Here is a 24,603-nt window from a genome sequence, read left to right as displayed (position 1 = left end):
CCCTGGTCTTGTAGAAGACTTGTTCACATCTTATTATAAACTTACATCTGTCACCTGCAAACTCATCCCTAGCAGGAGCTCAGGAATGCTGTTCAGCCACTGCTTCAGCAGCACTAGGTAAAAGTAAGGTAGAAATAAAGTGTAAAGCTGCTGGGTAAAAGTAAGGTGCCTGTGGCATAAGCTCAACTTTTCATGTTGCCAGAGAATACTTAGTCCTTGCTGGAGAATAGTGCTGTATGTTTTTTTAAGATTTATATGTGTCAATATAAGGTTTGGTCAAAAAGTACAAAAATTCTATCACAACCACTTTCACATTCAACAACTGATCAAATTGTATCTTCTGCACCACAGTGTGAAACAACTGTCCTAAAGTTACTTGATCTGTCATAAAAAGTAGAGTCAAAACCAGAACTTTAAAGAAAACTGCTCTGTGCCTCTAGTTTATGTCTTCAGAACAGGAAGAATTGCTCTCTTTAAATCAGCCACCAGATTTTTGGTCCAGCCTACTGTTCTTTTGATGACAGCCTTGGATTCTAAATTCTTTCAGGTATCCTAACACGTAGCAAATAATTAAAGTGGAATTGCTTGAGAGAGGTACTGTAGTAAATTTCAGATTCTGCAATTAAAGTGCATCCTTGTCCTTGAAGCTGGCTTTGATGAGGAAGAATAATGAAGAAGAATAATGCATCCTTTGGTATTGGCAGCAGGTAGTGAGAACTGCTGCAGATGTTGTGGCCACTCCCAGTTGGTCCCAGAGTCCTTGGTGAGTCCTTGGCTCCTCACCATAAGCTGCCTGGATGTCATCAGTTGGGGCTTTTTATTTCTTGAGGCACAACCTTGGTTGTCTGTGGTGTGGCTGTGTGGCCAGTTTCCAGCCTGGCCCCCCAGGGTGCACTCCCACACTCTGCTGTGTTGTCTTTGGGTTTATACTTTCAGTTACTTTCTTAATTGTCACAGTTTTAGAGAACAAGCATATATTTTACTGCAGATATTAAAATGAAAACTCAGTAATTGGCAAATACAAAAATTTGCTGTTTTGATATTTTTGGCCCTTTTTTGTCTAAACACTGCACTTGGATTTTTCGTGTGTACAGCTAGGTGCTGGTTCCTTAGCCAGCTGTGGGATATTTAGAGGGGATTTCTAATAGGAGCATGGAACTAATTTTATCATGTTGACTTTCTGTTCAGTGGTTTCTGTATTGCTTTTCCCCTTGTAATCTACACTTTAATTATAGGTATGAGTATTCAGCCAGTTAGAATGGGCTCTGGTGTTTGAAACTTTAGTAACAAAAGTCTTTCTGTCTTGGGGTATTTAAAAACTGACCTTTAACCTGTTAAATCAAGTTAAATGGGGAGTGATAGCCTTAACCCAGGTTTTTTTGTTTCTTTCAGCTAATTTATTATTAAATAGTCTATGGTGATGAGTACTTTTGAAAAATTCAGTTTAACCCTTGAAATGCCAATCTGGAAATCAGCTTTGCTTTGTCACTTCCCCAGCTCCCAAAAGCCTTCTCTTAAATTTGGGCTCTATAAGTTAATGAAAGACACACCAGACACATAACCCAGTATATGCAGTATAGGCAGAAAAAGCTCCCTGAGAAAGCTGAAACAACTCCCACGCAGTAAATTCATGACTTGTTCAGCGCTGCTGCTGCTCTGCTGAAAGAGGGATCAGAATAGCTTTTTCTTTCTTTCTTTTTTTTTTTCTTTTGTGCCTGGATAATTGTGTGAATGTGCCCAATGTGCCTGACCTCCCTCCCCCACCTTCCCAGGGCCTGCAAAAGTAACCGTAATCCTTACGCCTCCTGCTTCCTCACCAGAAAAACACATCAGCTCTTTGCTTGGAAAACATCCTGCTTTGCAGATGTGCTGTGTTCCAGGGAGGATGGCCCTCTCCTGGGCTCTGAGCTCCTCAGAGCAGCCCTCTTGGAACTTATTAATTCTGGTTACACTGCCGCTCTGCAAACAGTCAGGGCAGTCTCTTTTCTTTTTTCAGGGAGCACTTCAGGAGGGCTGTGTTGCACATCATATATCCTTGGTTTTGGTCTTTGGCTGCATCTGCTGACTCTTAGGTTTAGTTTGCAGTCAACTGGAAATCCAGCTTCAAAGTTTAAACTTGTTTTAGAATGTCTACAATTAGCACAGAGTAGGGACAAGTTAAGCTGAGGTGGAAATGCTCGTATTTTACAAAGAATGAAAGATTGTGGTGCTTTTTGCTCTGCTGGAGGAGACACAAGGGTTTGTACCCATCATGGTATGGAGTGGGCTGAATGGGGAAGCTGAGCCTCTGCTCTCTGTCCCAGCGCTGATCAGTGATGCCTGAGAAAATGTTCAGTGTCTCTGTAAAAAGTCTCAATGTGTCTGTGACTGTGAACTGGGAAAGGCAGCACGGGGTTGTCCGGTCAGGAAATCGTCGGGCACAGAGTCACCAGTGAGGTGGCAGACCTAAGGAAACTGGCAGTCTGGAAATGAAGATGTAGGAACTTAGGCACAGTCAGAGCAGAAATATTGTCTGGCTGGCAGTCTTGCATTGCTGCTGTCTGATGGAAGCGCTGCATGCTCGATTCAAGCCGGCACCAATCCTTTCTTTACTTGCCCAGGACAGAAATACCGGCGTGAGAGAATTCCGTGTGCGATCGAATCGCTCTGCTTAGACCACCCTTGGGCAGGCAGACTGGAATCTATGTTGGTGGCAGCTCAGAGTCTCTGCCATCTGTAAGTTCAGATATGCTGGAGATTAGGCCTGTTTCAAGCTGTCTCTTTTATGGCCGTACCCTTCGTCTGATCCCAAACATTAAGAGATTAGGTTTCTTGAAATATCAGCAATTGTTGGCCCCCCTGGCTAGAGCAAACCACTTAGCCCACAGATGTGGGAAGGCTTGAATAGGTTTTCAGCATGAAAGAAATGTTGAGCTCCCAAGATGTATAATTTATACAGAGGAATAGTTTTTCACCTGCAGAGTGTTGGTAGATGGTGTTTTTTTGTACTTTGGTCAAGGGCGTGCACTGATAAGCTGGGGGAAAGAAATGCGGTGCAGGTAGGTGTTTCTTCTATGGAATGAACACAATAAAAATAGGAATATGCATCAGAGATGGAAAGTGCTGACTACTCAGAGCTTTCCAAATGCATACTAGTTTAAAACTTTCATCATTTTCTTTGGGGACTGCATTGCCAGGTTTGAGCCTTCTATGTTTCAAAACAGAGTCTTTATCATAAGGAAAAGTTGAGCATTTACTGCCCTAGGAACTATTAAAAATCCACCCATGGCAGGCAAAACAGAGGGGTTTTGATTCACATGCTGTACTTCTTGAGTCTGAAAATAACCAAAAAATGAGATTTTGATGCCTTGGCAGTCTAGAATTTTGTGAAGCTTTGGAAAAGGTATACAAAACGTAGCATGCAAGCTGTTGCTTGTTCAAAGGGGACCACTTCCCAGCTCCACTGCTTTGTAATGGTAAACACCAAGTTTCAGAGCAGATAAACACTGCCACCATAAAGAAAAAGGCCACGCTCCAGGTCCTGTGTCTGAAACTAGTTCCAGGACTTGGGTGCACGGGTCCTTCCTGCAGTGCAGGTCTTCTGGCACAGGGCTGGGTACTCCCTTGGTTTTGTGCTCCAGGCCAGGATCTAGACCGAGGTGTGCCTGAATCTCCACAGCAGAGGGGTAGAGATATTCATGGTAAAACTTAGTGTGGGTCAAACATGCATGTGACTTGTCCATTAGGGAAATGTCTGATAATTTCAGACTTGCTTTGAGTACATTTTCGTATTTTGGTTCACTCTCTTATTTCCCTGTTTAGACACTGTTACTGAAAAATCCTCCTAACAGGGCATAAAATGTTGTCTTTTTGGTAGTGGACACTGTTCATAAGGAGCACTGTAATTCTGAAACATCCACTCTGAGAACAGCAGTGCATTCTTCTGTTTGGTCATGGAATCACAGAATACTTTGGTTTTAGAAGAAGCATGTAAAAATACCATTTAGTCCAGCTTGCCTGCCATGGGCAACATCATCTTTCACAGGAACAGATTGCAGAAAACCCCATACAATCTGAATCTGGACACTTTCATAGGACAAAAACTGGATTGCATTAGGTCCTTTGCATATTCTTTCACATTAAGGAAATAATTTACATTATTACATACTTGTTTTGAATTTTACTGAAATGAAGAGAATATTTATTATGTAAATATTGGTAGAATGGGCACGAACATTTTACATCTGTAGCTTGTCTTATTTTTACCAGTCAACACGCAAAGGCAAATTTCCTCTTAGAAAAAAGAAATTGGCCAAATTCTACTTTTTCAAATCCACAGAGGTGTAAAAAACAGTTCTGTTGATGTCTCTGTGATGAGTTAAGGTTTTTGCTTATAGAACTGGAGAGTCTGACTCATAACTTTCTAAAAAGTATACACTTTACCCTTATTTAAAAATCTCAAACTTTCAAAAATTGCTACTCTAAATCCACTTCATTTTTTAAAAATCTGCAAATCCTTCCACATAATTCACTTTAGGACAGCTGTGATTGCCTTCTCCTGCTTGCAGCTGTTCCCATTTTCTTGAAGTGTAGACTCATCGAAGCTTTTGGTGTTGACATTGTTGGTTTAATTCAGGGGAAACTTGCTCACTAATCTGTCAGTGTTAACCATAGACAATGTGTAAGTACACACATACCTATAGTATGTGCTACACACATTTAGGAGTGACTTCATCATGTGGTTTGGGCTACAAAGCCAAGGAGCAGAACAACGCTGTTTTTGCAGGAAGATCTCACCAAATTATCTAAAACTCCAATTCCACTAACAGCTTGTAGCTGGCTGCCTGGGGAGGTAACTCAGCAGCTAAGCCAAGTAAAACAAGAAATGGGTTGCAGCAGTTCATGGGTCTTTTGCACTTGAAATTCTTCCTGTTTAACTTTGCAAGTGGACTGAAACCTTGAACTTGCACTGGAAGGGGTGATCTCCAAAACTTGTTGTCTGACATATATTCTTGAGCTTAAGGAATAGCTTTTATTAAGGCCCTGAAATGCAACCCACACATTAGGAGGCTGGGATTCCCTGGGGGTGCTGCTACAGGGCTATGCTGTAGGAACTGGGTTCTTGGCTGCAATGCCTTTTGTGTGTTTGCACAGGAGGGATGGGGATGCAAGGAAGCTCAACTCCAAACAAATCAGTCTGCTTGGAGAAGAAAATGTTTGTTGAAGTTGGCTTTAACTTAGGTGCCATGGCAGGAGAAGTGCAGCGGTGTTTCAGCCTAAGGTGGAGCACGATGCTGGGTAGCTGCTCTTACATCTGTAAGGTTGCTCTGGGTGTGCTGAGCTGCTGCAGCCAAGGTCAGCTGTGGGTCATGCTGGGGTGTGTCTGTGTACAGGCTGCAGCAGTGAGCAGCAGAAGCATCTGTGAGCTTGCCATTATCACATAACAATTTGAAATACCACTAGGCTTAAAAAAAAGCATGTGCTTTCTCACAGTGTTGGCTCTTCAAGTGTGTAATGGATATTTCTAAGGGCAACAGAAAAGCTTACTCAGTAATTAAAATACAGAGCAGAAAAAATTAGTCAAATTTGGCACATATGCCTGAGAAAGTGTCTGTAGATATAAATGAAGCACCAGCCAAAATTACTTTCAAAGGCTTGAATTACATCTGTTTTAATTTAGCATGTAAAATGCAGGATATTATTTTTTAATATAAATTTAATTCATGGTTAATCTGCAGATTGCAATATCCTTCCAGTAGAAATGATGTACTTGGACTGTGATAACTGAAAACTTCCTTTTTGAGATGTTTGGCTAGCCTGTCTCGGGGCCTGTTGTGCAGAACCACATGTTCTCTGTGTATGGGCAGCTGCTGCTGGCCGATCATTTAACCAAAAAACTCAACACTCTTTTGCTTTTAATGTAACTGCATTATACAATAAGCTGTTCATAGTGCAGATAGGTAAAATCAGACATCAAAATATGATATCATGTCCATGGTATTTTTTTTCCAAAGTGCACACTGTAGGCATGTAGAGTGGTACGTGCCTACAAACTTTTCTCTTTGCTTACAAATGAGAAAAGTTGCGTGCTTGAGATATTCAAAGTTTTTTCACTAGTTGTCCTGTTCCAAATGAGAAAGGGACCTTGTGTGTGTGTGAATTGTTAGTTCACATATTCTGTACTCTTCAATGGCTGTAGGTGTAATGTGCCAGTAAAGAGTGAGTTCAAAATGCTTCTCATGAGAGAGTGGAGGATCCCGGAAAGGGAGAGGCTGGCAGGCATGCAAACCTGGCTGCTCATGGAAAGGATTTTAAGAGTGCCATAAAAAAAATTAGCAGGCTCAAACCATCTAGATCCAAAGGATTTGGGGAGATTATCTGAATGAATTTCAAACACAACTGGCCATTATATTGAATGAATTGTGAAACAAATAGTGAGTTGAGCAAGAGAAGCAGGAAGAAAAGGTCATCTTTGTCCTCCCTATCAAACAGGCAGAGAGAGGGCAACCAAACATCAAACTCGGTGAGCCTTAGTTTTAGGTCTACATGTAAATGCATACACCATTTTTTCCCTAATATCCAACCTAAACCTCCCCTGACACAGCTTCAGGCCATTCCCTTGGATCCTGTCACTGATCACCACAGAGAAGAGATCATTGTCTGCCCCTCATGAGGAAATTGTTGACTGCAATGAGGTCTCCCCTCTGTCTCCTCCAGGCTGAACAGCCCAAGTGCCCTCAGCTGCTCCTCACAGGGCTTCTTCTCAAGTCCCTTTCACCATCCTCATGGCCCTCCTTTGGACACTCTCTAACAGTTTAATGTCCTTTTCACATTGTGGCACCAGAACTGCCCCCAGCACTGGAGGTGAGGCTGCCCCAGCCCAGAGCAGAGCAGGACAATCCCCTCCCTTGCCCAGCTGGCCATGCTTGCCTGATGTCCCCCAGGACAGGGTTGGCCCTCCTGGCTGCCAGGGCACTGCTGGCTCAGACTCAACCTTCTCCTAGGGCTCTCTCTGTGGCACTGCTTTTCAGCATCTGATAAGAATCCATCACTTTCTCTTGATGAAGTTCACCCAGAGGGTGGTTGGCCACTGGAACAGGCTCCTCAGGGAAGTGGTCACTGCACCGAGCCTGACAGAGTTCAAGGAGTGTTTGGGCAACTCTCAGGCACGTGGTGTGACTCTTTGGGATGGTGCTGTGCAGGACCAGGAGTTGGACTTGATGATCACATGAAAGAGTGATAAGGTTCTGGAATGGTCTGCCCAGGGAGGTGGTGGAGTCACCGTCCCTGGATGTGTTTAAAAGAAGACTGGATGTGGCACTCGGTGCCATGGTTTAGTTGAGGTGTCGGGGCATGGGTTGGACTCAATGATCTTGAAGGTCTCTTCCAACCTTGTGATTCTGTGAATTCTGTGAATCCTTATGGGTGCCTTCCAACGCAGCATATTCTGTAATTCTGTGCATATGAGAATGAGAGGAACATGAAAGAGAACCTCTTTATGTGGGTAAAAGTGGGTCTTAAATAGTTTACTTACATAAATGTAGAAATTGTGCCAGAAAAACTGGAAAGTCTTATTTGGTAAAAAATATCACATTGATAGGAGGAAGAGATTGAAGTTTATGAACTGTAACTTGATTTTAGGGGAGTAATATATAACATTTTCTCATGAAGTCTTACTTAAAATATCAATTTGATTGAATTGTTTGTCAAAGTTGTTACACTGGAATTGAAAATTATCAAAAAAAAAACAACCAAAAACCTCTCAAACCTAGAAACAGATGGCTGTGACAATATACAAGGTTAGGAAATGATATCATAGGCAGTGCCCATCATATTTTAATATAGTTTAGTGCAGAGATCTAGCATGCAGATGAGTGGTGACAATCTCTGACCTCCCTTCCAATGAAGATTGTATTTTCTCCTGCACACAAGAATAATCAGCTCTTCCCAAACAATTTATCTTGCTGTGAGCAGGATTTGAGGTGGTATGGTTTTAGAAGGATATGGAGTTTTGTCAGAGGAGTGCCTGCACCACTGGTTTCAGGAAGCTCTCTCTCACGAAGGGTTGGTCCATTTTAGGTGTGGGCATGTTAAAAGTATTCCATTTTATATGCCTTCTGAAAAACTTTTGCTTAGTCAGTGACCTGGTACTGGAAATCTTTATTTCAAGAACTCTTCTCCATAAATAACAGGCTTGAGAAAGCTGAGTTTCTCATTTAATTACTTCATACTATTGCCATGCTAGGCGTTTAAGTATGTAAGAAAATCTCCCAAAACACCAAGAGACTTCTGACAAAGTCATGATTATAAGGCAGTGCTGTCCTTTGAGATATCTTTTATCCCACGATGTACTTGTTAGAGCAGGAGCAAAGTGACAAAGAGGAATTTTTTTGACTTCCACCTTCTCAGGATTTTAGCAGCTGTAGGTAGCATCACCATGATAGTGTAGGTAGCACCACCATGATAGCAGGCATTGCTTTGCAGTGTCTTTAAAATCATCAGTCAAAATGTAGTCATGTTACCAATAGATACTGTCTTCCACAGCTGCCAAAACTTTTTTACCCATCTTTACCTCTGTGTAAAATTCTCTCTTGTGGTTCACAATGCCAAGAGGAGACTCTGCTCTGCAATATAGAGAAGATTAATTTGGTTTGCTGTTGGTTCTTGTTTTCTGGAGACTCTTGGTCAAAATAGAGACCACTGATTGACTTTCCATAGTTTGTTTAATTGTGAAACCGAGGAAATGCTGGATGTGTGCTTTCATTTCTGTTTTGTGTCTTGGGAACTTTGAGTTCACTTAGATAATGGAGATTTAGAAATCTGGAGGTCTGTACTACTTGGGGAGATGCTATTTGTTAAAGATAGACAGTGACAGTAGAAAACCTTGTAATCATTCTCTGGCTCTCAAACACATCTTTGGCTTAAAACTAGTTCCTAGGTCTAATAGCAAAACCCACCTGCCTTTTCTTACTCTAATGCCTTCATTCTTAATAGAATGTTTTAGTGCAGCCCCTGGAAACTGAAAGTCACTACAACACCACAACACCCTCAGGCAGACCCTCGACAAGGCACAGATTAGAGAGGAGAATATACCTACAAAATAATTTTAAAGCCAGTTCTCTCCGAAAGTCTGCAAAAAAAAAAAAAAAACCCACGTTATTTTTGAAACTAACTAGAAAAAAAATGTTGTCCAGAAAGGAGTCAAAAGAATCATCAAAAAATCATCATTAAAAAAAAGAATCATCATTAAAAAAACTTTCCAATGAGGCAAACTCACACTCCTCCCAGATAAGCATTCTGCAGTCAGTGCCCCCAGAAAAAAGGAAGAGACCAGAGATTTTAAAGTAATAGGAGACACAGAAAGAAACAATCTGCTTAGCTAGATGTTTTGACTTCTGCCAATAAAGTTCTAAGTTCTGTTTGCAAATGCCCCAAGATTTTGCTGTCTGGTATGCAGGGAGCACCCCTGATTATATGGGAAGGGGGGTGACTCCTTCCCATTTTTTTTGGCCAAAATCCTGATTTTTTTAGTTGCCCAATATATCACGCCACTGGGTGATCTGCTAAACCTTTTTTCCGTAATAGCTTACACTGTGAATCTCCTGCAACTTTGCCATTTAATAACCTTAGGACTTAAAATGCATCACAGAATTAAACAAATATATCATAAGCACTCATCTTTCTTTTCCCTCCTTCCCATGAAGCCTTGAAAGGGTGATCTGCCATTGCTGTGAAAGTATAATGAAAATTTTTGGGATAATCTGTTACAATATGAAAGTATTTAGTATTAAATGCAACTCAAAGATCCTCAGGCTCAAAGGTTTCATGGCATTGTTTTGCTTTTACCTTGCTTTACCTATTGCTGCATTATTACCTGCTGTACACATGGCACACCACCCCCAAGATTTTTGAGCAAAAGCAAGTAACTTCACCATGATTATCATCTGTGTCTTATGGTTATGCTTACATTGAATGTTCTGTGTGTTTACTTAGGAATCACAACCTCTTATCATAGTAATGGTATTATGGAAGTGTTTGTTAGAATAGTTGCCAAGCACCCAAGAAATGCTGAGGCAATCTTGCCTGAATTTTTAATTTCTCAATTATCAGTATATTCTCTTAGTGAGAAAGAAGTTGCTGCTGCTACCTAAACAGAGAATAGCTTGGTGATGTTATTGACCTCTTAGAGCATAGACCATAAAAAGAGAGGAATCTGAAATACAAATCTTTTGACTGCATAATCCAAGAAATACCCAATGTATAGTTATAATATTGCTGAGGTTTCTATTTAGGGGCTCTTGTGGCTGTGGTGGTATGTTGTTATTTTTGCCTCAGTTCATTATTTTAGAGATGCTTATCTGCAGCTCTGCAGAAGTTGAAGGCTGCTTTATCTAAGCCAACACTTCTTCATTGTCTATCGCTCTTGCTTGAATTCAGTCTTTGAACTTACCTCATTTCCTTTGTGTTTAATACCACCAAAAGCAGGGGTGACAGGGTCGATCTCCAGTGTCAGGTACCTCTCTTGCTAGAGGAGGTAAAAAAACTGAGGATTGCAGGATGTGAAGGATCTTCTTCCTCCCAAAACTTGCTTACCAGTTATAACCTGCATGGAGATATTTAAAAGATGTGTAGATGTGGCACTTAAGGACATGATTTGGGGGTGGACTTGGCAGTCCCTGGCTAAAGGTTGGACTCTATGGTTATAAAATTCATATCATTTAAACCTACATGATTGATTTTGAACTTCTGGGTACAAATATCTTTAAAACTGCAGGAAGATGCTCATGCTGTGTAGCAGGGTACATGGTGGCAGTCTCTAACTGCTGCAATCCTGCATTCATCTTGGATAAATGATGAGTTGAGATTGTGGTTGGCATAATTGCTGTTACTTTCTGTGTGCTGCTATCATTACAGCCAGCTCTGCCTTTGCAGTGTGCCTCATGTCAGCTCAGGATCAGAGCACAGCTAAACTCAGGTGACCAAAATGGTAAAATTCTGATGTGGTTTGCCCTTCCCTTCCCTTCCCCTGGGCAGACTTTCTTTTCAGCTGGAAAATACCCCTGTGAAACTCCTTTATTTCAATTGCTCTCAGCTCAGTGCAGTAAACCCAAAAGGGAGTTTTGAAGCTGAGAGCAGCATTCTGTTGAGGCTAACCCAGCTCCTGCTGGGTGGGGTGGGCAGCTGCCTGGAGCAAGGGTGGGCAGTGCCAAGGGAATAACCACAGAGGTCTCCTGCATGGCTACTGCCTGGGTTCAGTTGTGGCTGTCTCCAGCAGTTCATCCCAGGAATCCAATATTCTGAAACCTAGCTGTCCTGGGAGAAGAGAACACAAACAAATCACAGCTGCACAGCATGTATGGAAAACCATGGAAGTGCCAACACTTCAGGACTATAAATTTTTTTTTTTCCATTTTATTTTTTTTTCCCCAAAACATCTTCAAAATATTGATTTAGGGGTGAGCAAACAAGTTTGACTGAAATAAGAAGTAATCTATGCTTTTCACATTTTTTTTGAGCTAACAGTGAGATTTATGCTTTTGGAGTCTGTTGTCTTTGAATAGTTGGATATGGGAATTGAAAACTTCTTTCTCATTCTTTCTGAAATACTTCAGCATTTTCCTTTTAATTATTTCTCGATAGTCTTGAGCTTGATAATTTGTTCCAATTTTATGGTGTAGTCAGAAGCGGTTCAGATCATTCTCCTGGTTTTAACTAGTTAATAAAGTTTTGTGAACTATAGATTGCCTTTTTTGGCTTTAGAATAGGTTATTTTTGGTTCAGAGAACACAATTCAGGAATAGCTCATAAACACAAGGCATGCCATTGGTACCAGCATTTCCTGCTTACTCTGTTTAATTTAATGTTTTTTATTAGCATGGGTTAAGTGTTAGAAAGCAATTTACTTGTTAAACTTACAGGAGAATATGAAACTTCTTTTTTCTTTTATGTTTTTGGCTTCTTATAGAAAAGAGAGTGTATGTTACAGTAATTTGATAGGTTAAATCACTAACCTGAAGTAATATAAAGTACTTTTGAGTTAAAAAGTTAATGCTTAAGGAATGGAAAGAAGGGAAAGAGGATTTATCTTTCCCTTGTATCATTCATTAGGTCAGTTTTGTTTTTTTCTTGTGCTTTGGGAATTTTTTCCTTCTCTCACTATTTATGAAACCTGTTAAATTAGAGGGGTGAAGCATAATTCTTATAAAATTATCATCTCTGTCTGTAAAGCTGTATTCTGGCTTTGTTCCATTTATGTTTTCTCATCTGTTGAGTCTGCTGAGCACAGACAAATACAGGCGAGACACAGAGCCTTTACTTGCAGCAGCTCTGTCAGTGCAGGTCGCTTGCTCACTCTGTATTTATCTGTTCGTTTCTCCGAGAGCTCATTAATCTGTCAGCATGACACAATCCTTCCAATGAGATTGTGCCAAATGTTACAGTAGCACACCAGCAGAAACCTGCATGCCTTTCCCCCCCCCACCAGTGATTAAATAAGATCATTTTCCTGTCATGTAGTCTGCCCAGTGCACTCGAGATTCACCAGTGTTTTGGTTTTTTAAGAGGAAATAGCAGAGCCCTTCCACAGTATTGACTGAAATATTAATTCAGGCTTTACACATGGCCTGACCCTCTACCCTGCAGCCCTTTGCTCTTAAGCAGAAGGGTAATAGTGGTGAGATCACGGGATAAGCCTGACTGGGAGGGAGACTCAGCACACAGGACTCCAGTGGTATTTAAGACTGAGCTTCAGAGCTGCTCAAGAATTACTGCTGCTTAGGACTCTTTGGCCTGGCTGACTGTCAGAGCTATAAGCTTCAGAATAACATGTCCTTAAATAAAATGCAGTGGCTACAGAGGAGGAGAGGAAAGGGGCTTTTCTCCATTTCTTAAAATAATGCCTTATTATCTTAACCTATGGAAAGAGAAAAGGCCTCTTCTTGAAGTGTAGTACTCCCATAATTGGGGTGATGTATAAAAACAGCTGTGAATGTGGAGCATCGAGAGGAACCTTGGGATCCACTTTTGGCCTCTTGAAGTTTTCAAAGCTGCAGAAGGAGCTTGCTTTGTGCTGGCCTTTGCTGCCATGTCCCTGGTTTGGATTTCTCCCGATCATACTGGCTTTTTTTCTTTTTTCCCTTTCCTAATTCCATTGAATGGATTGTTCTTTTGTTCATGTGCTGTTTATTAAAAACAAAATAAAAAAAATCCTTCTTCCCATGCTGCATAATATACTATGCTTACCTGCAAGCATCTGGAGCTCCAGTTTTATATGCTATATTTTTTGTGAGCATATGTTCAGAAATGACTCCTGTAGAGTGTTTTGATTATTTGTGAATCTCTCTATCTTGCTTTGAAAGCAACCTAGCATCATTTATATGGTCATTTTGGATGGCAGTGACATTTATTAACACAGAATCTGAAATACAAGCAATATTTTCTTGGAATTGATGCAGGTAGATCAAAAAAGTCCTTTATTAATGTCAGGATTCACCCCAAAACAAGCAGCTGTTTGACTTCAGCTAAAAGTGCAAAATGTCTTGGTCACCTCTTTCCTGGCATTGACAGATATTTTTGGACTTCTGCCAGAAAAATGGAGTACAATTTGAATGTATGAATGAAGATACAGATAAAAACCCAACTAACCTAACAAAAAAAAACAGCCCAGCAAAACCAAAGTAGGCTTTTATGAGTCTGATTATTTGCTCTTTGTGCTGTCTGTCCTCTTCCTTTTATCTAAGCAATGAATTTGTTAGCTTTATGTTAAAAATACTTTTTTTCCCCTTCTCTTTTCCAGTTCTGTGGTTCTGTCTGCTTGCTCTGTTATCTCCCAGGAGTGCTCTAGTTCCCTTGTGCACTTTTTCCTGTTCTTCCATCAGCATGGATTTTCTTTTCTACTTCCTGCTCAGAATGACAATTCTTAGCTGCTTTAAAATCCCTTTTTCTTTTCCTTGCTTCTCCTCCTCACCTGCTATTTCTTACAGTCTTCAATCTCTATAGTCATTCTTCTTTCTGTCCTCTGTTCATATTCCTTGGTTAGGTTTTCCTCTTCACTGTACTTTTCCAAAATAGCCTGCTGAAAAATGCCAACTGAAAACAACACCCAAACCTGGGGCACATCCTACTGATCAGGAACTTCAGGTTCTTGGGAAAGTGGGCTGTTCATATGTAGAGTCTTTGGCTTCAAACCTGAGTGAATACAATTATAGAAATCTTTTTTGTTTGGCTTCTAAATGCACAAAATCTTTAGCCCCTAGGAACAGTTTAACTGCAAAGAATCAATATATTAGAGTGGTGTCACCTGTGCTGTTAGCTATAGCTGTTACTGTGTCAGCATTTCCATTATAAATTTTGGCTTTCAGAGGTTTATAACTTTGCCATTAAAATTCTTTTGCTGACTGAAACTTGGCATACAAGGACTAAGCCTTGAGCAAACTCCCCCTCTCCCCCTCGAAAGTAACTTTCAGCCCAAAGGAATGTGATAAAAACCATTAGTCTAACGATTAGTTAGGCAACACTATTGATATAAAAAAAATTACATAATTTACTTATGTGTCAGCCTTCATTGTGGACATATGCATCAGGTATTTTGGAATAGGAGATGGAATGAATTAATTAAAAAAGAATTGAGAAAAGAGAACACCTCCTTGATAACACTGTCATGATATCTCTTGGAATGCATTTCAGTAGCTATTTATTTCACAGTGCTATGGCAGCAAAATAAAAATTTTATATATTAAACCTACTGAATGTGCATCATCATATGCCTAAGAAAAATGAAAGAGAGTTGTTATAGAAATCAGGAGGCTGAATAGATCAGGCTCTTGGGTGCAGGATGCTGAATGCTTCAAACCTGCTTCAGCTGGACAAAGAAGGATGGAGTGCAGTGGTGAAGCTGCAGGCAGGGGGATCTCTGCTCTCCCTGAAGAGGTGTTTTCAGCTGGTGACCTGCACCAGACAGGCTGCCTTGCTCATCTGTCATCGCCGAGGAGATGCCTCATTTCTGGGCAGATGAAGCTGAGACAAGCAGGATCCTGTTCTTAATGAGGTAATTTAGGTCACCCAGCAACTACCTGATGTGGGGCAAATTTCTTGCGTGGAATTGCCCGTGGGCAAGTATCTATCCTCACAGCCTGCTGCCAGAACTCCTGGCATTATTTGACACTTTTTCTTGTTGACTTCACAAGGAAGCCTTAGCGAGAAGATGATCCTTTCCTCCTAAAAGTAGATAGCAGGATTCATCCTGCTGCTATGTTTGGGAGTTAAACATGCAGCAGAATGCGTGCATGCTCTTGAGTAAGCTTCTATCTGTACGGCTTTTCTTGCATATCTTGCCAACTCTGGTACCACTTTTGAAGTGAAAAATGCAAAGAGCAATAGTGTTGGGAAGGAAAAAGATTTAGGGGGAAAGAAAGTATTTAGTGACAAAAGCAAGTGCTCTCATTATAGTAATTTGCCTTTAAAAATGTACCGCATAATGCTTCATCTTGAAAGTTTAGAGAGTCAAATATTTGACACCCAACCCATTTAAAGTGGATTACATATACAGTGTAAGTTCAATGGGTATGGGGAGGAAAGCTGACCAGCAGACTTGCCAGTGTTTCCTCTTCAACACTGAATTCTAGTAACTATCAGACAACATGAAAGTTGCATTTTGAGTCTGAAGATGCTGGCTTATGAGAATGAACTGTGTCAGAAGTGATTTTGTCAATGGTTTGTCACTTGACCTTTTGGTAGCTTCTGTTTACTAATGGAAGGGGGTTTATAGGATGAAAATTTAGTGCTCGCTCTATGAAGCCAGCTGTGTGAATGCCAGTCACACAAATCCAGCAGGGCCAACCACCGAGTCACCTTTTCCAGCCCCGCCAGGCTGAAGGCAGGGCGAGTGGGATGGCTGTTGAGTCACCCGGGCGGGCGGCAGGGGAGGGATGGGGAGCTTCATTCCAGCTGCTCTTGTCTGTCTGAGCCCAGAGGGAACGGCTGGAGGCTTCCCTCCTCCTCTGGAGTGTCTGCCCACACAGCACTGCTGGTTTTTGGGTGCCTTGTGTGGCTGCTGTGCAGTGAGCCTGCCGAGGAGCCACATGAGAGTGTGTGTGTGTCACTGCTCTGTGGCAGGGCAGCGCCCGGCACGCGTGTCCTGCTGAATTTGTGGCGTGGTGCAGAGGTTTCGGCGGCTGGCACGGCTCCAGAGGGGCTTGCCAACACTTGTTCAGTAGCTGTCCTTCAGGGACCAGTTATGAATAAACATCTGGATAATTGCTCATTTTTTTTTCTTGTCTCTGAATGCTGATACTGTAACATACACCCTCAGATTGGCCTAGTTAATATTGGAAAATTATCGGGTAAAAGGATGAGATTTACTAATGCTTTTTGAAATGAGCTGAGACATATTGTAAGAATGAAAGCTGCCTTCCTACTGTTCATAATGTTTTCTGTTTTAGAGTGGGTGCCTATGATATAACCCAGGCCTCACCCCTCTTTCTCCTCCAACACAGCAAGTGTTTGAAGAGCTGCCTTGGTCTCTTTGAGGGATGTGTGCATGTGAGAGCAGGAGAAAGCAGGTCTGCCAGCAGAATCTTATTTTATCACATGACTTAAATCAGAGGCATTTTCAATAAGAATTTATTAAAGCTGGTTTGAATCATTATAAATAAAAGAACTGAGATCCTGCTCTGGTAGTATAACTTAAAATAATAATGACCACGATTCTTTATTCTTTCCAGTGTCAGAGCAACTGTGCAGCCGCATGGCCAGGCTTCCTGTCTCTTCTGAAGGCTTGTTCAGGAAATGGCAAAACGTACAAAAAGGGTCTTTGTCATTGAAAAAGTTTGTTATTGTGCAGTTGAAGTACAGCTGTTACATATTTCCTCACTTAAATTTGGACCCTTCCTGAAGTTTCAGTCCTCTAATTATTCTGCCCAGGTCACTGGTCTATAGTGTCTATATTTAGCATATTGCAAAAATTTTCTGGCCATCTAAAGAATGAAAAGCCCTTCTGTGAAACCCTGCTTCATCTACATTTACTACGGGCTTACTGTTGGACTGAATAATATGAAATGTGAATAGTGGAGGGTTTTACAGAGAAGTTTGCATAAGCTACATTGCTGTTTTAATATTTTGCAGATTTCTGCAGGTTATGAGAACTATAGCACATGTGCTCCCCCTCTCTCTCAAAAATCCTGAAACAAATATGCCAACCCAAAAAACTCCCTCTGCAAAAAAAAAAAAAAAATAAAAAAAAGAAGAAGAAAAAAAGAAAAAACCTACCAAACCAAAAGAATAACCCAGAAAAAGAGAAACAAAACTTCCCCCTTCCCAGAAGTCAGGGGAAGAGTGCCCAGTTTATCAGTGGTTGTCCTTATCAAAACTGTAATGACTGTAATAGCCAGAAGACTTGCCCTTCAGCTACTGGAGTTTATTTCATCATTAGAAAATAGTAGTCCAAGTGTTCTAGCCTAAATTTACTTAATTTACTTACCTAATTCACAAATGGATGTGTGATTTGTGAATGCTTCAACAGTTCTGGAAGAAAAGAGGAGGGATGAATGCAGGAGTGTGGCCTTTTGGTGGAAGTTGCTCTGATCAGTAAGGCAGGGAAGGATAGGTGTGTTTGTTTTTTCCCTTGTTTTAAGGTTGTGCCTTTCTGTTCCCCTCTAAGAGTTACAAGTCCAGTGTTCTTGCTGTTCACTTTTCAGATAGCAGTGTTGGCAGATGACTTTATGAGGAAAACCTTGAACTCGGACACAATGATAGATTCTATGTGAAGAACATTGTGAGATTTTATGTATGTGAAGTATTATGATCATTGAGGTAAAAGGCATTGGCCTTTAAATTGTTTTTAGCTGTAAGTGCATACTAAACACAGTTCTGATCACTGAAAATGTGTTTTTCCTTTAAAAAACCACAGAAGCTGGGTAGTTACTGTGCTATTGTTAAGTAAACCAGTTTTTGCATTTTCACGGTTAGGTTTTTGAATTTTGGATATTTTGGAGAACAAGAATAGAGAAGTGCTGTGGGTGCAGTGAAAACAGTATCTCTGGATAACTTTCTCTAACTGATATGATAAATCATCTTGATTGTTCAGGCTTAGCCCCCCCCGTATGGGTGCACCTTGTTGATAGCACATCTTCACAGAGATGAGCTGGTGACTTTTGAGAAAGGAGCTGTATCCTTTGGCAGCAGAGGATTGGAAAGCAGGCTTTTACTGTGTTTTCATGTGCCTTTAGAAACTAATTTCCTTCTTGCAGCAAATTTCCATGTTATCTAAAATCTCCCTTATGGGGTTTAGGCTGTAACTCTAGGCCCTACCACCTGATATGCCTTTTTCTTTTTTCCCCCTCTAGTTTTTTCTAAAGAGCATCTCTACATATTCTGTAATACTCTGTGTATGGTGCTGAGTGGCTTTCTGAGCTGTGGACACAGATGAAGTTCCTGTACCTTTATCCATGAACCATTCCCACAAAGGATATAAAGAGAAAGCCTGGTAGAGGACTGGAATTTCCCTTCCTGCAGCAATAAAGCTATCTTGATGGGCTGTAATGTGGGCTCCTGGACTAAGAGAGAATGTCCTGGAGGAAAGAAGGCAATTATATCTTTGGCACTAATATATATTTTAATCATAACATGATGCAGCTCAGTTGTATTTGGTTATAATGCGGTGTGATTTACATGTAATGAATATATGTATTATCATAGCCAGGGAGTAGGCATAGCTGAACAAAAAGTAGTTAAATGGCAGAGCCAGCTCACTAGGCTGTTGCTCTGAGCAATATAGTACAAGTAAAATGAGCTGGGTTTGATTAAGTGGCACAGGAATAAAGTACTGGCCAATAAAAACTGTGTTTTTTTGCATTATGTGTTCTGCCTTTTAAGTCAGCTCATTAGCTTTATATTTATATGGCACCCTCTGCTCCTTTGAGCCATGTTAATTATAAGGTGGTGCTTAACATAATCAGAATGCTTATACATGGATTTTGCATGAATGGAGAAACAGTATGTTTTGAAGTATCTGTATGAGATACATTTGAAGTTAGCTTTGACAGTTTCTTTTTACCTTTGCAAATTTGCTAAATTTATTGGTGAAAATGGGACACCAGTCTGAGAGGTGCAAGTTCACCCCAAAGCCAGTGTCGTGAACTCAGGCTCATGTTTGCTTCCAGCTGCTTCCTCAAAAACCCTGCTCTTGTGGTGAAGGTTTGAAAACTGAAAAAGGAGTCTCTTGTTAGGCTTGTGTGTGCCCAGAGTGCGTGTGTGCGTGCCGAGGCACATACCTGCACAGACACATGCCTCCAGGTGGTCAGTCCATGGGCATGTTTTGGGGAAGGAGAGTGGCAGGCTGCTTTTGGTTTTGCTTGGCACCTAGAGAAGCTCCACAAATTTTTCTTCTGCAAGGAACACCACTTCCAATCCCTGAAGGAAAACCCCTGTGTCGCCTCTGCTCCACGGTGGTTTTGCCAAAGCAGCAAGCTGCCAAGAGTCCAGCCTTCAGCAGCACCCAGCTTGGGAGCACAGAGACTCTGGCAATTACAGATGTGCAGGTGGTTTTCCTTGGCTGTGCCCCCAGGGCCAGATGTGAGGGCCTGGGTGCTGGTGTGTGTGGAGCTGCAGCTTCGTGTGGTCTGCCCGAGCTGTTCTTGTTGCACCTGCCTGAGAGTGTGCGCTGGGTCAGTGAGAAAGAGGCTGCACTTCTTGCCTTACAAAAACTTTTCCCCTTCAAAAAAAAAAAAAAAAAAGTGTCAGAGGAGGCAGTGATGTTGGAGGAAGAGGAACAGTACTTCAGTTGTTCAGACAGTTTAAAATGCCTTAGTTGGAAATAACAATCGCATTTGTTTTTTTAGTGACAACAAAAGCCTTGACCTAATGTTTGACCCTACCTGCTCTTTTCTCTGTGTTGCCATCTCCCAGCCAAGGAAGGGCTGAGCTGAAGCTCTGGGCTGCCTACAGGTTTTCAGGAAGTGATGACATGTGACTCCAGCTGCTCTCCCCCGCTTTCCACGTATTGTTTCTGGATTTGTCAGGGAACACACTGAGATGAGAGACTGCTATTTTTTAATTTCTTTTATTTTCTCTTATTTTTTTGGTCAGGTTTGATGCTGGTTGGAAAGAGATGCTTTATTTAGAACATGATGGGGAAGAAAAACACAGCTTAGGGTTAACACCCTCCTAGTGTTTATCCATAAATATGGAATAGTGCAAGAACACCAGATACATATGGAGCACTGTGATTGGCTGCTACTGATGTCATTCTGATGTCAGTCAGAAGTGATCAGTGTGTCACCCAGCAGATGCACAGATCAGCTTTCCTTATTTCTGTGTATAAATTCCATTTCATAGTGGCACGTTTTTAGGGCATTATTGCAATTTTTGAGTTTTGGAGGACATCTAGGCCTTTTCCTGAGCCTGTCAGTATTTTGTCTCTGCATACATAAATGTGCACCTGTGCTCTCCCCCCCTGCTTTTTTTTCTTAACACTAGTGTGTTAACAGTTGACTTTCCTCTGAATTATTTGCTGGGAAAATAGTGTTTATGCCTCACATGCTATGATTGCAAGCTTAGAGAAGAGGAGTGTGTATTTGGGAGGATGGATAAATGCAGATGAGTAGATTAAAAGGTAGCTTTGTGGAAATGTCAGGTTTCCATCCACCGTTCTTCTTGTATCTAGGTCAGTATATGAGTACTACAGTGTTTTCCTACTGAGTGCTGAATTGTAAGATAATGAATGCATTTCAAGGTTATTTTATTAAACATGCCAGGATTCCATGACATGCAGGTCAAATCAGTCAATATTGCTAGCACTTTGGAGTAGAAATAGAAATTCTAAGAAGTGACAGTCTGCTCTTAATAAAGGATGTAAAGAGAACAAAAATGAAAAAGGAAAACCTCTTGAATTTTAGGATTAATTGGACCTTCTCACATTCTATGGCTCTCACTCTAATCTAGTAAGAGCATTGTTTTTTTCTAAACCTTTGGAAATGCTGTTTTCAAACAAAGCCTTCTGGTAGAATTAATTTGACTGTATGAGTAGAATTATATTGGAAATGGGTTATTTCAATGCTTTTCTTTCATTTTTAATAAAATCTCCCTTTCTGCAATCTCTCTCCCTCAACTGACCAGAAGTGAATCTTCAGCTGATGCTGTAGCTCCTTGAGTAGTTGCAGGAGGTGTATTTCCAATGGACTAAAAAAATCATGGCAACCTAAACTCGTGTGACTGCTCAGAAACATTTTGGAAGCTGTTGTGTTGCAGGTTCTTTTTAGGACTAGCAAAATTTGAACCAAGCAACCTGACGGATGCCTTAGAAAATTTCTTAGTTAAAAATTTCTGAATTTCAAATGGCCAGTTACCACAAACTTGCTGATTCAAAAGGAGGTGGGAAAGTAATTACAAAGTGCATGAGGGACATTTCTGAGTTACAGTCTAGATACACATCTGTCAGGCTGTAGCTCCTGGGTGAGCTGCAACCAACAGTGATCCAAACATACATATAAGAATTTCATGCCCAGATTTTTGCAGGTGGTGCCTTGGACAAGTTTAGCAACCTAAATCAATATTACTGCTTATTCTTTCCAGCTGGGAAGGCACTGCTCCGCTCTTCCTTCTGCTGCTTTTTTTTCTTCCTCCTCCTCCTCCTCCTCCTCCTCCTGCTGCTGCTGTTTGATCTGATGAAAGCTGTTTCAGCCTGAGCTGGCAGGGCTATCACTCACCATCAGGATCCTTAATCCCACGCAGGTGCAGTTTGAGGCACTGCAGAGGGCTCAAGGTCACGCTGGTTGCAAAGCCACGCTCTTGTGGATGGCTGGGCTGGGAGGCATGAGAGGCATTAACATTTCACATCTGGAGGGTCCGTGCCCCTCTCTGCCACTTCTTCCTCCTCCTCCTCCTCCTCCCCTCTCCCTCCACCCCTTCACAGCCTGTCACAAGGCTTTCCTACAGCACTGCAGCAGCTCTGGGTAGCTGCAGAGGTGAATTTTGCTTTGCAAGCAAGCAGTTAAGTGAAGGCTGTTTATAGTTTTAATGTAAAAATGTAGGCAACTGAAAGGAAGCTGTAGACAAGTAGACACCTTTTCTTTCATTGATGTTGGTGGTCTAACCTTTAAGCCAGTTCTTTTATTTGCTTCCTCTCTCTACTGGGTGATTTAAGCCTACTTAAAAAAAAAAAAAGGAAAAAAAAAAAAAAAAAGAGAAGAAAAAAAGGCAGGATGTTGCCACTGGCTGTATCTCTGCTCCAAATAGAGCCATTCCTCTTCTGAAAGGTTGAATTTGCCAGACTCCTCCACTTTGTTCCAGTCCTAGTGATCTATTCTTTCCCAATCCTTGTGTTAAAAGCTGCCTATGGTTTTTTTTCTCAGAGAGGTCCTCTCGATGATGGTGCTGTTAGGGTGCTGTGAACAGCTTCAGCTGCCGTGTCTCCTTTACACACCCCTCCCCTGAGAAACACCAGAAACAGCCTTCACAGGGCTATCTTAGGAGAAAAGATGTGAGAGAGAGAGAGAATTTAGGAAGCATTGGCAAGGGAAGCAAAAGAGCTGCGATGAAAGAGAATCTGGGCACCGAATAAAGGATCCTTAAAACCTTTTAAGTTTTAACTTAATACAAGTCTTGAAGAAAGTTGGCCAGGCTTTTGGGGGAGGATTTCTAACCTCAGAGTCATCGCTGCTAAGAGCTGCTGCTTCCCCTGTGGCTTCAGACTGGAGCAAGGATTTCCACAATTACGCTGTGAACAGGAGCACCAGCCTATATTTAGGACACCACACTTTGTGGTAAAAAGCTGCATATGGCATATGAGCACCCACTTAGGAGCTAAAAATACACACTGCAGCCCGGTTTGTCTTTGAATGAAATCATGCTTAGAACTGCAATGTTTAAGTGTAGTTTGATTTCCTACCTCTCTGCCCACCTCTGCTGTTCCCCTTTCCCCTCCCCCTCCATATTATTATTATGTTTTAAAATACTTTATTCATTGAAAAATGGCCTATTCAGATTTTCAGCATGTGGCTGCCTCTGCTCTGCATGCAACCTATACATAATTCTAGGAAGGTTTTATGTGAATTTCTTTCTGGCAGAGTTTTTATTTATTTTCAGGCCAAAACCACCCACTTTCCTCCCCAGTCTCCAAACTTTCTGTGTGGTATAATAAAAATTGCTATATAGTACAGAGCTGCCCTTGAACAGCTGTATGTGTTACAAGGGGGTGAAGGAGAGTGTTTGCTTTCTGCATTTGCCAATTTTCATTTAGTTTTGAAATATTTCTCAGCTGCTGAAGAAAATAAAATGAAGTCCTGATAACCTTCTTCCAAAGGGAAAGAATATTGCCACTGATTTGGGTTACCATGCAAAACTTCATGAAACCTTTTTTAAATTTGCCTCTCTGCACGAGGGTTTCTGTGCCTCTGCCACCTCCTCTGGGTGCTGTCAATGGCAGGGTTTCCTCAGTGGGTTGAGATGGTCAGATCTTCCATGGGGGTGGGCAAAGCACAGGGAAAGACCAAGACACAAACTCTCTGGTTGCTGGGATGTGTATTGTACACTGATGTCTTGAAGGTGCAGTGTGGACATGTATTTTGTACATTTCATTTTTTACTGTGTTGGATATTGTTGCCTTATTCTGCCAGCTCCTGTCCTTCAGAGGTTTTTTCCTTCAAGAATGCAGAAAGCAATCTCTAACGTGCAGAGCACTTGGGATATTAAATGAGTTATCTTAGTTGGTTCTTGATTCAAAGTGTCCTTGTTGAGATTCAGAGGGGGAATAATGGAATCTTAATTCCATCAATTTGAAAGTGTTAGGATTAAAAAAGAAGATGTGCTGTTTTTTTGATGTTCTTCATTCTTTCAGAGCTACTGCCAGCAGCATCTCTCCAGCTTGATCATTCTTCAATAGAAAGCTGCAAATGAAATATCTGCCAGCTTTCAAAAATGGAGCTATGTTAAAGGAAGAAGGTGTTTCTCTCTCTCTTTTTATCTGCAAAGTAGAATGTTCTGCCTGTTCTTTGAAACAGTTATTCCAGTGATAAGGATATAATTATATAGCTTCTCAGTGCTTATGTAAATGCATTTAACAACACGTCTTGGAAACTGGACTTCTGTTAGTCTTCATTGCCTCATGCATTTCGTTCAAACTAGGAATGCTTTTTTAACTTTGTCGCTTCAAAAGGAGCAGGAGAAGAAAGCTGTTTTTCACTAACAATATGACATATTGATCATGCTGATAGATCTAAAAAAATTACCGGAGAGATGGAAAAAAATCATCGTGGAAATATTGTGGTCAAGTGCATACTTGGAATTTTATATATGGATTTTTTGAGGTTGAAAGAGAAGTTTCCAGGGACACTTGGAGCGTGGATTGTGGGTGGCAGAGGCAGTGGTATTTGCAAAGATGGGGACACAGACCTTATTCCTATAAAGGCTGGGGTTGGCTGTATGTAGTTCAAGAGCTGCATTTTGAGGCAGAAAGATCCTGGCTCTTTGTTGGAGAGAAGTGAAGTGAGGTTCTTGCTCTGCACATACATTTGAAGAAGCTCATGGATCCCATTTTGGGAAATTTTTGATTCAAGAAGAAAGAGAATATATGGACTTTCAGTTTGAATTCAGATTTTCAGGAGATCTGGTGCTTTCCCCGGCATTTAAATG

At 41.2% G+C, this 24,603-nt stretch overlaps 1 long non-coding RNA gene across 5 annotated transcripts in view; it reads left to right on the top strand.

Moving 5' to 3' along the window:
• LOC108962587 (uncharacterized) overlaps positions 1 to 24,603 on the top strand; it is a 260,018-nt gene that overhangs the window by 87,681 nt on the left and 147,734 nt on the right. The gene's annotated exons all lie outside the window — the stretch shown is intronic.

The sequence above is a fragment of the Serinus canaria genome, chromosome 2, assembly GCF_022539315.1.
Source record: "Serinus canaria isolate serCan28SL12 chromosome 2, serCan2020, whole genome shotgun sequence".
NCBI lineage: Eukaryota > Metazoa > Chordata > Aves > Passeriformes > Fringillidae > Serinus > Serinus canaria.
The sequence above is the reverse complement of the archived record's forward strand: the minus strand, read 5'-3'. Positions and strand labels throughout refer to the sequence as shown.